The sequence below is a fragment of the Zalophus californianus genome, chromosome 17, assembly GCF_009762305.2.
Source record: "Zalophus californianus isolate mZalCal1 chromosome 17, mZalCal1.pri.v2, whole genome shotgun sequence".
Classification (NCBI taxonomy): Eukaryota; Metazoa; Chordata; class Mammalia; order Carnivora; family Otariidae; genus Zalophus; species Zalophus californianus.
Genome location: NC_045611.1, coordinates 60,149,229 through 60,162,086, shown reverse-complemented (window position 1 = coordinate 60,162,086; position 12,858 = coordinate 60,149,229). Strand labels below are relative to the sequence as shown.

Sequence of the window (12,858 nt, the reverse complement as noted above, 5' to 3'; positions counted from 1 at the left end):
CCTGAACTCACGATCCCAATATCAAGAGCCACATGCTCTACTGACTGAGCCAGCCAGGTAACTCAGTTCTTTCCTCTTTATATACACAGGTCTACATGTCCTGGAAGCTCTGCACACCCCATGCAGCACGACCATAGACAATGGAGCAGGTGAGTCCCTTTATTTTTTTAAAGATTTTATTTATTTATTTGACAGAGAGACAGCGAGAGAGGGAACACAAGCAGGGGGAGTGGGAGAGGGAGAAGCAGGCTTCCCACCGAGAAGGCAGCCCAACGTCGGACTCGATCCCAGGACCCCGGGATCATGACCTGAGCCGAAGGCAGACACTTAACTGACTGAGCCACCCAGGCGCCCCAGGTGAGTCCCTTTAAACAGACTATGTCCCCTCTAGTTTTTCAGGGACCCTCCTCTCTCTGTAACTTCATGGTGCCCCCCCCTTTTAAGATTATTTCATTATTTGAGAGAAAAAGAGAGAGAGTACAGGGTGGGGGCAGAGGGAGAGGGAGAAGCATACTCCCCACTGAGCAGGGAGTCTGATGTGGGGCTTGATCCCAGGATCATGATCTAAGCAGAAGGCAGATGCTTTACTGACTGAGCCACCCAGGCGCCCCTTCATGGTGTTTCTTTATCCACATATCTCACGCACTTGGCCCATGCAGGTCTTATATTGTGATACCTACACATAGGGGTCCAGCCTCCCAGGGTTATGGGTCCTGGTCATGTCCCAGAAGTCAGCTTCTCCTCAACACTTCTAGGGAAATGAGAAATGCTCTAACAAGGAACCCACTTCTTTCTCATTTCTGACAATGGATCAACTACCCCCTTTATCACAAAGAGCTCCAGGTTCCTAAGTCACTCTGACCTAAGGTCACAAATTTCAGCGTGTAGTGCTCTTCATATAGGAGGCCTGGGGTAGTAATACAATAATGTCACAACTGGACAGAGGCATGCACTGCAATCCGCAGTCCCCCCTGAGGCAGATGTTACGGGGACCCCCCAAAAAACTTGCTCATTTTCATGCTGGCAGATCTCAATATCTCAACATCTTCCTCATGATAAATAAAGCAATAGAGATTTTATTTTTTAAGTCATCTCTATATCCAATGTGGAGCTTGAACTCAGAACTCCAAGATCAAGAGTTATATTCTCTACTAACTGAGCCAGCCAGGCACCCCAGCAATGGAGATTTAAAATGATTTTTAAAAATAAGGCATTTATGGGATGGCTGGGTGGCTCAGTCCTTTAAGCATCTGCCTTTGGCTCAGGTCATGATCCCAGGGTCCTGGGACTGAGTCCCGCACTGGGCTCCCTCCTCAGCAGGGACCCTGCTTCACCCTCTGCCTGCCATTCTCCCCTGCTTGTGCTGACAAACAAATAAGTACAATATTTTAAAAAATTAAAAATAAGGCATTTATTATCAGTCAAGAGTAGTCTGAGAAAGCTGGTTTGGGGGTGCCTGGGTGGCTCAGTGGGTTAAGCCTCCGACTCTTGGGGCGCCTGGGGGGCTCAGTCGTTAAGCGTCTGCCTTCGGCTCAGGTCATGATCCCAGGGTCCTGGGATCGAGCCCTGTATCGGGCTCCCTGCTCAGTGGGGAGCCTGCTTCTCCCTCTCCCACTCCCCCTGCTTGTGTTCCCTCTCTCACTGTTGTCTCTCTCTGTCAAATAAATAAATAAAATCTTAAAAAAAAAAAAAAGCCTCCGACTCTTGATCTCAGCTCAGGTTTTGATCTCAGGGTCGTAAGTTCAAGCCCCACACTGGGCTCCACACTAGGCATGGAGTCTACTAGAGGAAAAAAGAAGAGAAGAGAAAGAAAGGAAGAGAAAGGAAAGAAAAAGGAAAGCTGGTCTGAATGTTAATTCAGAGGATCATGAAATTCATCACGGTTATTACACACAGAGTTGATATCTACGAAGAGAGGAAACTTTCCCAGAATCCCTCCAGAGACTCCTCAGGTCCCCTTGTCCAGAGCTGGCATGTGTCCATACCTAACACAGTCATGGATGATAGATATGAAACCCCACCCCAGCTCAGGACAAGGGGGATTCCCTCCAGGGGAGCTCAGCTGCAGACTTCCCTGAGCAACACAGGCATGACCACAGCACAGTCCAGGCGCCACAGATGCTTGTCCAGATGCCGGCAGATCACAGACACAACACAACCAGACAACAGAGGCTTTCCTGCTGCATTAAAGAGTTTGACTCCATTTCTGATGCTTGACCGCTGACTTCTTTCTAAACCTCATGTTCCCTTTCCCTTTTGGCTCCTTATATGGACAGGTTTGACAGGCAAGTTTGCATGCTCCTTCTCCTTTGGCACCTTAAATGTCACAAGTCTCCAGCCTCCATGCAGCAACTTTTCCCCAGCTCCTTCCCTTAGCCACCAAGGTCCAACCCACTCCCCCGGACCTGCTGCTCTGCACAGTCAGCCTAGACCTGCTTGTGACTGTCCAGATCTCCCCAGGAGTCCTCTGTGTGAATAAACTTTCTCTTAAATTCTCTTGGTATGGGGCGCCTGGGTGGCTCAGTCGTTAAGCGTCTGCCTTCCGCTCAGGTCATGGTCCCAGGGTCCCGGGATCGAGCCCCGCATCGGGCTCCCTGCTCTGCGGGGAGCCTGCTTCTCTCTCTCCCACTCCCCCTGCTTGTGTTCCCTCTGTCACTATATCTCTGTCAAATAAATAAATAGAATCTTTAAAAATAAATAAATTCTCGGGCGCCTGGGTGGCTCAGATGGTTGGGCGTCTGCCTTCGGCTCAGGTCATGATCCCAGGGTCCTGGTATCGAGTCCCGCATCGGGCTCCCTGCTCCTTGGGAGCCTGCTTCTCCCTCTGCCTCTCTCTCTCTCTCTCTCTCTCTTTCTCTCTCGCTCTGTCTCTCATGAATAAATAAATAAAATCTTTAAAAAAATAAAATAAAAATAAATAAATTCTCTTGGTGTATACAGCATCAGCTTCGGAAGTAAATTTCGGTGGGGGTCCATGGCACGTGTGTGGGGTGACCACCAAACATCCACATGCAGATCACTTCCTCAGGGGAGTGTTCTGGTGCATAAGGTTTAACGGCTGCTGGAAGTTACCTCATGAACGCTGCGCATGCAGGGCTCATCCTAGCTGTGATTCCTTTCATGCTGAATGAAGCCACAGTGGTAAACCACCCTTTTCTAGATTTACTGCACTCATGTGCCTTCCTCTCATGCACTGGAGCTGAGCAACGTGCCGCCTGGGCTGAAAGCTTTTTGACACTGACTGCAATCCTAAAGGCTTTATCTGGTGTGAACTCTGGTGTTTAATGAAATTAAATCTGCAGCTAAAGGCTTTCCCACACTCGCTGCACTTGCAAGACCTTTCTCTAGTGTGAGCTTTTTCATGGTGAATAAGGGTGGAGGGCTGGCTAAGTTTTCCCACATTTAGTACACTTGTAAGGGCCTTCTCTAGCATGAACTCTATCATGCAGAACAAAGTAGACACCCTGGCTCAAGGCTTTGCCACATTCTAAAAATATATATATATTTTACTTATTTATCTGAGAGAAAGAGAGACAGCACAAGCAGGAGAAAAGGGCAGAGGGAGGGGGAGAAGCAGACTCCCTGCTGAGTAAGGAGCCCGACGCAGGGCTCAATCCCAGGACCCTGAGAGCATGACGCGAGCTGAAGGCAGATGCTTAACTGACTGAGCCACCCAGGTGCCCCAAGGCTTTGCCACATTTGGTGCACTCATAGGCCTTTCTTGTTTGCAACATCTGGTGTGGAATTATGTGGAATTGGTGGTTGAAGGCTTTCCCACATTTGCCACATTCACATGGCCTTTCTTTGATGTAAACAATCTGGCACTGAACAAGGGCTCGGGTTTCACTAAAGGCTCTCCCACAATGGCTGCACTCACAGGGCCCTTCTCCAGTGTGAACCTTCTGGTACTGCATAAGGTTAGACACGTGGCCAAAGGCTTTCCCACATTTGCTACACTCAGGGCCTTTCACCAGCATGAACCTTCTGCTGCTGATTTAGAGTATAACTTTGGCAGAAAGCTTTTCCGCACTCCATGCACTTGTAAGGCCTTTTCCCAGAGTGAATTTTCTCATGCTTTTTCAGTTTACATGTGTGGCTGAAGTTCTTCCTACTCTCCTGACTCACATAGGATATTTCTCTAGTGTGAATTTTTTGGTGACTAACAAGCACTGATTTCTTCTTGCAGACATTTCTATTTGCTGGACATCTATATAGTCTCTCTTCAGGGTGAGTCAGGTGGCTAAGGAGGGTGGAGCTCTTCACGAAGGCTGTCCCCCATTTGCTGCATTTGAAGGGCTTCTCTGCAGTGTGGACTTTGGGAACTGCCCAATATTGGGGCTGGGTGGGAAGGCCTTCCTGAGCTTGGTGCTCCTTAACGGCTTCCTATCACCGCGGGTGGGTGGGTCTTAGGTCATGGCTGTCTAGGACATCCTTACATGTGCACAGCTTTTCTGTAGCATGCACTCATCACAGGTGAGAGGTTTCTCTCCATACTGAAGTCAGCTGTTTCAGTGGAAGGTTTAAGTGGAACCAGAATTCTCTCCTGCACGCCCCACACGTGTGCAGTTTCTGCCCAGGTCTGTTTCTATGCTTCTCCAGGGACAAAGTCTCTGAAGACTTAACCACCTGGGTTATAGGGGTGGACCTTCTGGCTAGAAGGACCCGCACTGGGAGTCCAGACCTGCGATACGACTTTTCTAGAAACATCTTATTCCAACAGTGTCTCCTTATCTTCCCTTCCACATGAATTACCTGAAAATAGGGAAATGCCCTTTCTGTAGGTCATGGTAGGTGGGTGAGGATGGATCCATCATTAAGTGGTATCTAATAAGCTAAGAACTGATTCCCTGGGTTCATGAGAAACGAAGGGGGCCAGGATCAGGGGGAAAAGAGCAAGTCCTGTTGGTACAGGCTCTGGCCAGGCCAGTGCAAAACATCTCAACAGGGTCAAAGATTCAATGTGGCTGGCAGGATCTGCTGCTCACCCTCTGCAAACACAATGAAGTAGGGATGCTGGGACAGGCAAACGCTGCACAGGAAGAGCCCAGACACGGATGTAATATCCAGTCACTTCTTAGGATTAGGCTTCCAAGGGTTATTTACCAAAACATGAACATATCCTAACAGCTAAACAGAAGCCAACACTGGAGGACCAGACATAGGGAGAGTAGTTACAAGATGAAACGTGAGGAAGGAGAGGTGGGAACTAGACATCAGGAAGAGGAGGCAAGAGGACAGAATGTTCCGAAAGGTATAAGAAGTTGGACTGAGGTTGGGACAGTGACTTTGGCAACAGGACAGTGATGTGGTACAGGACCATGGCCAGCCACAATTCAACCTAGACCAGGCCTCAGCCCATACCTGAATTTCACTCAGCAAGGCCCACCTCTTCTGGGACTCTGTTGTAATGGCTAGAATTGCATCTTCCCAGCTAGATAACCAGAACTCCAGGTCATGCTCTGGCAAAATGACCTTGTGGGATGGAGTGGCCACGAGTCCTGTGGAGGACAGGGCAGGTAAAGGGGCCTGCCCTGACTGTTGACCCATCTGCGGAAGTCAAGAAGCTGGCTTCATCTTTACCATTAGTGAGAAGGAAGCAGGAAGGATGTCACAAAAGGAAACTTTGAGAGGGGTTTTTCAGGAATAGCCAGGGGCTGCTCCTGGCCCTTCGTTCAATCTATCCTTTGCAAGCAATGACAACAGGACCCCCAGAGACTGGCAGTGGCAATTCTAAGGAAGTATCTGCTGGAGAAAGAAAGCAGAATCCATGGCACAGAGACACCCTGCTATGGAGCCAAACCCAATGGCTTGTTGGAAAGATGGAGAGAACCTTGACCTTTCTCCCCAAGCCACCACAAGCCTGGGGCAGCAAAGGTGGAGTGACTCAGGGACAGCACAAGTGAGTGCCCACAACTCTGAAAAAGAACACATAAGGAGAGGCAGGAGATTCACTCAGTAAGGCTGTGAACATGAAGTCATCCAACATCACGTCCTGGTACAGGATCTTCTGGGCCAGTGAAGAGTCTCCACTCCTCCCTAGAGGTACATGGCCACATCCTTGGGTCACCAGGCCTTGCAGTGAGGAAGACAGCTGGTCCTTCAGGGCACATGAGTGGATATCTTCGAGCCCCAGGCCTAGAACCCAGGGCACCTTCCTCTCTCCCCTGGCAACCCTCTCCCCTATAACACCTCTCAGCTATAACCCCTAACTCCTCAGAAGGAACGCTAGTGTACCAGCATCAGGGCCTTCTCCTTCTCCCAAGACCCACTGGCCACTGCACTGCAGCCACTGCATCATAAAGTAGGAGGGGAAATGGATATCGTCCAATCTGTATATGCCAATCTGTATATGCCCTATTTCCAGATGGTTCCCTGGACACTCCCCACAGTGTGACCTATGACAAAAATAGCCCCAGGTGCACAAACTTCCCCTAGGGCCCCAGCACCAAGCCGTTGTACTCACTGTTCTGCCTGACTCATGACAGACTCATCAGTTTGTGACAGCTCCTTTCTCACACCCCTAGGTCTTCTTCTTTCGTCTATGTCCTTGGATCAGCCCTCTCAACTCTCCCCAGGTGACTCTGCACGTGGCAGCCAGTGACCCTGGGAATAATAGCCAAGAACCAATTTCCAGTTGATCTTGCAACAAAACCGCCAATGGGGGGGGGCACTCAGGGCTAGGGGCTACCCCTGGCCCTTCGTTCAAGGCCTTCCCCACCTGTCACGGTCCTCTCTGCTCCATCTCTCAGCTACAAACACCTGGATTCCCAAATACCCCTGGCCCTCTTACACCTCTGCCTTTGCCTGTCCTAACGCCTTACCAGGTGTGTCCCCACCTGTTCCGCCACAGGACGGCCCTTCAGGTCCCACTAGCTCCACTGTCACTGTGGATAACACATCCTGACCCCTGCACTTGCAGCAGACCGAACCGTCATTCTATAGCAGCATGCCTACAAGGCCTGAGTCCCACTGTGGAGCCTCAGTAGTGTGCAGAACCTCCCTGGACCCTTCCCTGTCACACGCTCTCACAATCTGTCCTCCCTGGGTCCACCATCTCCCAAGTCTGACCCAGAGCCACCTCCCTGGTCTAGGGCTCATTACATGCCTGGACTATTGCTGAAGCCTCCTCTCTGGCCTCCCTGCTTTGGCCCTTGCCCCTCAGTCTGTTCACACACCAGACAAAGAAACCAGTTAAGAGTAGAGTAAGAATAAAGAGCCAGCGTTTAGTCTCCTTAAAGAAAGCCTAAGCTGCACCCTGAATTCTCCTATCAGGTTCTTTTTCCTCACCAGATGTAAGAAGGATCTGGGGTGCCCTGATGGCTCCCAGTTCAAGCTCACAAACAAGGCTCTGCATGTCTTTGTCTCCAAGCATGAAAAACCCTTTCAAGCCCCTCCCCCTCTTTTTTTGGCAGCACACTGTCCAGTAACGTGGGACACAAAGGCACAGAATGAGAGTGACTCCCATCATCGCAGACGAAGAAATGGAACCGGCAGGAATCGCACGGCACACTCACTCATTCACTAACGTTGGGGCTCCAGGACCCTGGGGTTAAGGGTACTGCCGGGCTTCTGTAAGCAGGACCCTTCACTCTCCAAAGACTTCTGGTGGCGCCGCTGTTCCCATGGTGAGCCCCTGGGGACCGAGGAGAAGCGGCGCGTTAGGGGCTGACCGCTGAAAAAGACCTCCCCCGCCCTCAGTTCCCCCTCGGCGGGTGGAGCCCGGGCGGCGGGCCGCCAGCGCCTCCGAGCCTCGTCCGCCGCTCAGAGCGGTGGAAACACGGCCAGCGCGCCTCTTCTGGGAAGGTCCCCGGGTTGGACGGGCTCTAGCGGAAGTCGGCGGACATCCCCGAGGGCGGTCCATTCCACTTCCGAGAACACCGAGGCTCGCGAAGGTGGGGATGGCAGCTCGTCGGCCCCGCCCGCAGGCGCAAAGGCCCCGGAAAGGGCCGTCCCCGCCTTCCACACTTGGAGCGCCTCAAGCCCTGGGCGCCGACGCCCTATAGTTTCCAGAACGCGTCCCCAGCCCAGGGATCAGGGCCCGCGAACAGGCGCACAGCAAGTCGAGAGAAAAACCTCAGGGCGACGCCAACGCTCCGCCCTCGCCCGGCGCGGGACGCACGGACATGCCCCGCACAGCGCAGCGTCTTCCGGGCAGTGTAGTTCACACCGTAAATCCGATTTCCGCGGGGACCGTGGTTCCGGGTCACCCTGACAAGGACCAAGCGGCACCGCGAGGGATGTCGGGAACTGAGGTCCGGCGGGTAGGTTGACCTAAGGCACGTGTGAGGCTCGCCAGCGGCATCGTCAGAAAGGACCTGGCCCCTAGGCCAGACTGGGCCCATTGCGCCGGGTCCCCGTCCGAGACAGCCCTGGTGGACTTGACATGGGTAAGGGAAGGTCTCCCAAGCTCCGCCTAACGGGATTCCAAGCCCCAGTGTCCTAAAAGCGAAACTGGGGGCGTCCTGCCTGGGGTCGTCGTTTTCCCTCCAGGCTGGGACAGTGGGTGTGCGCACCCCATTTTTAGCGGCCTTGGAAGGAAGCATGGAAGTTGTTCCAGGCAGAGGGACCTGCATGTGCAAAGGCTTGGAGGCCATCCAAAGAGGAAGGCATTAGGGAAACTTTAAGTCCTTTACTTATGGTGGGACCAGAAAGCTCCAGGGGAGGTTTCATGCTAGGCCTTTATTCTGAGGGCCCCATGAGCGGAGAAGATCTGTGAACAGAGGAGGGACCTGATCTAATTTGAGCAGTATACCTTTAGTTTCCATGTGCAGAAGTGATGGGGGACCAGATGAAGGTGGAGGTGGGTGAGGACAGAGGAAGAAGGCACCTGCAATTATGGAGGCAAGCGGTGGTGGCAGCATGGACTAGGGTGGTGGTGGCAAAAAGATGTAGGAGAAGTAGTCAGATTCTGGATCTCTTCTGCAGGCAGAGCCATCTGGATTTGCTGATGGATCAAAGAGGGGTGAGAAAGAGATGAGAGGTCCAGAGGACTCCAGGTTTTTAGCCTGAGCAGTTGAAAGAATGGAACTGCCTTCCAGACACATGGGAAAGGGGAAAGAGGAGCAGGTCCCAAAGGAAAAGCAGGAGTTGGGATTGTGTCTGAGCTGCCTGGAGACATCTGAGTGGAAAGGTGTTGTGGGCAAGACTCAGAGATCTGGCGTTTTTTTGTTTTGTTTTTGTTTTTTAAAGATTTCATTCATTTATTCGACAGAGAGAGAGACAGCGAGAGAGGGAACACAAGCAGAGGGAGTGGGAGAGGGAGAAGCAAGCTCCCCGCGGAGCAGAGACCTTGACGCGGGGCTCGATCCCAGGACCCTGGGACCATGACCTGAGCCGAAGGCAGACGCCCAACGACTGAGCCACCCAGGCGCCCTGAATCTGGTGTTCTTGAGAAAGGGCTGGCCGGAAGTGTCTTGGAGTGATGGGCTGAGGGCTTGGGCCAGATTTAGGAAGGAGGATCTAAGGGCCTTGGTTACAGATGGCCACTGGATGGAGGGAAGGGTCACTGAGGTCAGGACTGGGGAGCTACGTGAAGGTGGGCACAGAATGGGGACTAAGGGTAACAATCACAGATGCAGTTGGAAGGAGGCTTGGCTTCCCATAGATTTGCGGATACCAATTGCCTTTTGCCTACAGTCCCTCTGGCTGCTATGTGCGGAGGGATCTCTAAGAAGTCTGGGGTAAAAAAAAACAAAACATTGGAACAGATAAGGCAGGGCCCCAGGATGTGACAGAAAGACTGTCCAAAACCTATCAGGGCCAGCATAGGGGCCCAGCGTGGGATCAAGCCCTAGTGTGTCTCAGATGTGGAGCCCTGGGGGAAGTCGCTGAGTGTACTGGGGAGAGATTCCAGGGGGAGTATCAGGGAGGAAGCTGTTAAGACAAGAACTAGAGGCCTGGGTCACACACCCAGAACTCACAGCACAGTCAGCTGCCCACATGCCGTTGTTGCAAGGTTTGGTGACCCGTGATGACATTGCTGTGGTTTCTCTCAGGAGGAGTAGGGGCCCTTCAGGGGCCAGAGGGGCCTGGTCCATGATGTCACTCTAAGGACATTCTTGGGTTCCCTGTGGGGGTGTTTTTGGACTTGGGGCTGGGCACCAGGCTTCGCTTGCTGACCATGATCTTGTTGGTAAATGTCTTTCCAACTCTGTCCAGTGGGTCTGCCTGTTGAGTCCGCTGGGACCAAGGCCCTTCTGCATCTGGGTTTTAGTCCCCTGACTCCAGTAGGAGGTTCCGGAGACTGTTCCTTGCCAAGCACTCCATACTTTTATGGTCATTGTTTATTGGACCTATAAGGTTATTTTTGCAAAACTTTTCTTGGATGTTTTATCTTGTGAGGTTCCATTTTATTTCCTTCACATCTGTCATGCTTGCCCTGTGACCTGTTGTGGAACTCCAGGAGGGGTGTACTGGACTACTGTGTGGTCATCCAGCTGGAACAATGCAAGGAGCCCTAGCTGCTCACCTGGGTTGATAGGACTCCACCATGGCAGGTTCCTGCAGGCATACAGAGTGTGAGCTAGGTATGGGAATGACTTCGGGGCTGGGTTAGGCTGGTGCTTGACCAGTGCCTCTAAGTCCAATAGCTGTATCTCATTCCTACCATCTTCTAGACCCAAACTACCTCTCATCTGACTCCTGAGCATTAGCTGTCTCCCACCCTCCTCGAGCCGAGCCTCCACATCTGACCCATTCTACTTTCCCCCTGTTGCTTTCAGGTCCTTCAATTCAGCTTCTCCTTCCTGGTCAGCATAATCAAGCCCTCCCCACCCCTCCACCTTTTCAAGATGCTCACACCTGAATCCCTGAACCTGTGAGTATGTTACTTTATTTGGCAAGAGGGATGTCACACACACAAAAAGATGTTACAAATGTGATTAGGTTAAGGATCTTAGAATGGGGATATTATTGTGGACTATTCAGGTGGGCCCTAAATGGAATCACAAACATTCTTATAAGAGAGAAGCAAGAAGGTCAAAGGAAATCCAATACCTTTTCATGACAAAAACTCTCAGAGAACTAGCAATATAAGGGAATTATTTCAACATGATAAAGGGCATCTATGAGAAATCTGCAGCTAACATTATACCTAATGGTGAAAGACAGAAAGCTTACCCACTAAGATAAGGAATGAGGCAAGAATGCTCACTTTCATCACTGCTATTTGACGTTGTACTGGAAGTTCTTGGCAGAGAAATCGGGTAAGAAACAGAAATAAAAGGCATCCTGATTAGAAAGGAGGAAGTAAAACTATCTCTATACACAAATGACATGAAAATCCCAAAGAATCCATAAGAAAGCTACTGGAGCTAATAAACAAATTTAGCAAAGTTGTAGGGTACAGGATCAACACATAAAAATCTGTGTGTTCGGCGCCTGCGTGGCTCAGTTGGTTAAGCGACTGCCTTCGGCTCAGGTCATGATCCCGGAGTCCTGGGATCAAGTCCCACATCAGGATCCCAGCTCAGTGGGGAGCCTGCTTTTCCCTCTGACTCTCTCCCCTCTCATACTGTTTCTCTCTCGCTCACTCTCTAATAAATAAATAAAATCTTAAAAAAAAAGAATGATTAAAAAAAATCTGTGTATTCCTATATACCAGCAATGTACAATCTGAAAAGGAAATTAAGAAAGCTATATTTACAATAACATCTAAAAGAATAAAATAGCTATAAGAATACATTGAAGCAAAGAGATGAAATACGTGTACACTGAAAACTAGAAAACATTATTGAGAGAAGTTAAAAATATCTAAATAAGTGGAAAGTCACCCCATATTAATGGATAGGTAGACTTAATGTTGTTAAAATGTCAATGCTACCCAAAACTACAGATTCAATGCAATCCTCATCAGAATTCCAACAGCCTTTTTTTTTTTGCAGAAATGAAAAAAGCTGATCCTCAAATTCATATGAAACTGCAAAGGGACCCAAACAGCCAAAACAAACCTGAAAAAGAACAAAGTTGGAGCGGGTCACCTGGGTGGCTCAGTCGTTGGGCGTCTGCCTTCGGCTCGGGTCATGGTCCCAGGGTCCTGGGATCGAGCCCCGCGTTGGGGGGGGGGGGGGTCCCTGCACAGCGGGAAGCCTGCTTCTCCCTCTCCTGCTCCCCCTGCTTGTGTTCCCTCTCTCGCTGTGTCTCTCTCTGTCAAATAAATAAAATCTTAAAAAAAAAAAAAAAAACGAAGTTGGAGCACTCACACTTTCTGATTTCAAAACTTACTACAAAGCTATAGTAATCAAAACAGTGGATAGTGGCATACAGATAGACATATACACCAATGGAATAGACTTGAAAATCCAGAAGTAAACTGATACAAAACCCATACAACTATTGCTAATTGATTTTTTACAAGGGTGTCAAGGCCATTCAATTAGTACTGAATCTTCAAAAGATGGTGCTGAGACAACTGGATATCCTCATGCAAAATAATGAAGTTGTAGCCCTAACTCACACCATATACAAAAAATTAACTCGGGGGGCACCTGGGTGGCTCAGTCGTTAAGCGTCTGCCTTCGGCTCAGGTCATGATCCCCGGGTCCTGGGATCGAGCCCCGCACCGGGCTCCCTGCTCCGAGGGAAGCCTGCTTCTCCCTCTCCCACTCCCCCTGCTTATGTTTCCTCTCTTGCTGTGTCTCTCTCTGTCAAATAAATAAATAAAATCTTTAAAAAAAAAAATTAACTCGGGGTGCCTGGGTGGCCCAGTCAGTTAAGCGTCTGCCTTTGGCTCAGGTCATGATCCTCAGGTCCTGGGATTGAGCCCCATGTTGGGCTCCCTGCTCAGCAGGGGGCCTGCTTCTCCCTCTCCCCCTCTCCCCTGCTCATGCTCTCTCTCACGCTCCCTCTCAAATAAATAAA

At 50.5% G+C, this 12,858-nt stretch overlaps 1 protein-coding gene across 1 annotated transcript in view; it reads right to left on the bottom strand.

Annotated features, from left to right (window-relative positions):
- LOC113936457 (zinc finger protein 28) overlaps window positions 1-12,858 on the bottom strand; it is an 80,435-nt gene that overhangs the window by 43,412 nt on the left and 24,165 nt on the right. Inside the window, exons 2-3 of the mRNA XM_035724929.1 lie at window positions 7,515-7,633; window positions 6,464-6,603 (exon numbers count right to left, since the gene is read on the bottom strand). The gene's annotated coding sequence lies outside the window, so the exon portion shown is untranslated. The remainder of the gene's footprint in view (window positions 1-6,463; window positions 6,604-7,514; window positions 7,634-12,858) is intronic.